Source organism: Prosopis cineraria, unplaced genomic scaffold, assembly GCF_029017545.1.
Source record: "Prosopis cineraria cultivar Desert tree isolate PC_DT_omini unplaced genomic scaffold, ASM2901754v1 PC11, whole genome shotgun sequence".
Lineage (NCBI taxonomy): Eukaryota > Viridiplantae > Streptophyta > Magnoliopsida > Fabales > Fabaceae > Prosopis > Prosopis cineraria.
Window position 1 is genome coordinate 35,487,920 of NW_026555342.1, and position 2,535 is coordinate 35,490,454.

Here is a 2,535-nt window from a genome sequence, read left to right on the forward strand (position 1 = left end):
CACTATTATTATGCATATATTATAACTTACAAATATTATAAACATTTATCTATTTATATAATTTTTTTATTATTCATCCGGTCTCATATAGACACACACACTCTCTTCTTTTATTACTTTATTTTATTTCACTAAAAATCAAATCTTATAAGCTATCTTGTTTTGGGCAAATTCTTCTTTTAAAATTATTTTATTATTTATATTTTCAATTAAATTCTCAATATTTTTCTATGCCCGAAATTCTTTTTATACCCTTGAAATTATCTATAATCAATTTCTTGCTTTGTAGTTGAAGCCTAGGATGTTACATTGGGGTGCATGTGTTACATGCCATGGCATATGGGTTGGGAAAAATTACATCTAGCCCCCTTAAGAAAATTAATCACGGATAATAACTAATGCGGAATGAGTTGTTATTAAAATGAGAACATGACTTATTTTTTCTCGAATGAAACTTATTGTTGGTCCTTATCTGTGATTAATTCTCTTGGGAGGGGGTTGGATGTAATTCTCCTTATGGCCTAGTTTGCTTAAAATCACTATTTTGTGTCTGTTTTCTTGTTAGGTGTTATATGTGCAATCTGGATGCTTCCTCTAAGCATTGGTACATTCTTTTTAATGTTTTTAAAAGGTTTTCAAAACATTTCCTTTCGAATCTCAAACCTTTTCAATATTAAAGTTCTAGCATATATATATATATATATATGTTGAAGTTAGAGTGTATAGTACCATAATGTCAGGAAGGAGATTACAGTAAACATTCATTCCTTATCCATACTTCAAATCTACCATAAAAGATTACGAGAGAAATGTGATTAGTGACTCACTAATATTAGGAAGAATTAAAGAAAGATAGAGATGTTTAATCCAAAAAGATAAATGGTAATCCATGAGTTACAAGTCATATCAAATTTTTCCTCTTTAATCTTCTCAAGAACTTTTAGCTAATTAAACCAATAAATAACCTAATATAAAAAAATATTTTATCCCAAGGATAAATTATTTTAAATGCTAGCCTTTGAAAAACATTTTGCCAGTAGAACAACTTAAAAAATGAGAGTTTCCTAGGCCTTATGTGTAACATATGAGAAAATTTAATCTCAGTTTATTAACCCAATTATTTGATTAGTGAGTTAATGAAGTGTGTGGCTAGAGGGGCTTAACTTAAGGTAGTTGTGGTGATTGCAGCCTTAGAAGTAGGTCCGGATCAATGGCGGGCCACCCGGGCAAGAAAAGAGGAAGAACAAGTGAAGATTTTCTCTCTATGCCACATGTCACGGTGCATGGTCAGTCTACTGTAGTGCACAAGGGTAGGTTTGAATGCAATGGGCTCCTCTATGCCATGTGCTGTAGTGGAAGGCAGCATATACTGTGGTGCACGGCCAAAAATCAGCTATATCAATTTCGTATCTATGCGAGAAAAATAGAAAAGAGGAAGGAGAAACCAAAGAGCACGACTTTGACTCTGCTAGGATTTGTTATTAGAGAATATTGGTGATAGATTGAAGCTCCCAAACACCTAAAGTAAGTAATCTAAGCCTTATTCTTCCTTTCTCTCCCTCATTTATGATGTATTATGATAGGGTTTGAGTTGGAAGATGGTTTTCGATCCATAGGACTGTGGGTCTGATTCCATTAATTAGAATGAGTATAATGAGTTATTTAGATAGATAAACCCCACATTGATGGTTTTTATCAAGAGTTTGTTGGGTAGAGCATTTAATATCCAAAAATCTACATAAATGTGGTAGTTGGGACGAGTTTGTGTTCATTAATGGTGGTTTGAGATGTTATTAATGATAATGTGCATTACTGAAACCTAAAGAGCCCATTGGGTATGAATGGGTAGTAATTTATGGGTTGATAGAATAGTGTGTATAGAGATTATGTGGTAAAATCCTCCAAATGAGATAATAATGGTAATCTTATGCTATGATTGTAGTGTGGTTCATTTTGGTACCATTCAAGCTTGTTGAAGCTTTAGAAGTTAGTATAGTAAGGGATAAACCTTTGACCTTTCAAAGGTTTGAGGTAACCAGGAACCCTAATTTTTATAGTTGAATGTTAATTGTGTTTGTGAAATGCGATTTATAATTTAAATTTATAAAGCATATTGGCAATGTGTTTGACTTGTGAAATGGTTTTGGAAAGAAAAACATTGATTGTGCCACCCTTTTATGATTTGTGAACTTGATTTTGGTTTGTTATTGTGGGTGGAGAATTGTGATGAAAAATATGTTAAGTTTGTGGAGTATTTGAGTTTATGAGCCATGAATTGATTTTTTTAAAACACATATTAAGTGAAAAGTGCATAGCATGATCATTGATAGAAGTTCACCTAGAGAGAGGAGTAGATTGGTTTAAATCCACGTGATACTGACAGTAACCGTTGAAATTGGGAACTTGCCTTGGCACTGACCATTGAAATCAGGAGGTAGCCCTTATCCCATGGTTGATTCAAGATTGTTCCACTTGTTCTATGAGGGACTCGAACCTAACTAGTCTTCAGTGGTTTATGAGAAGGCTAGATTAAGG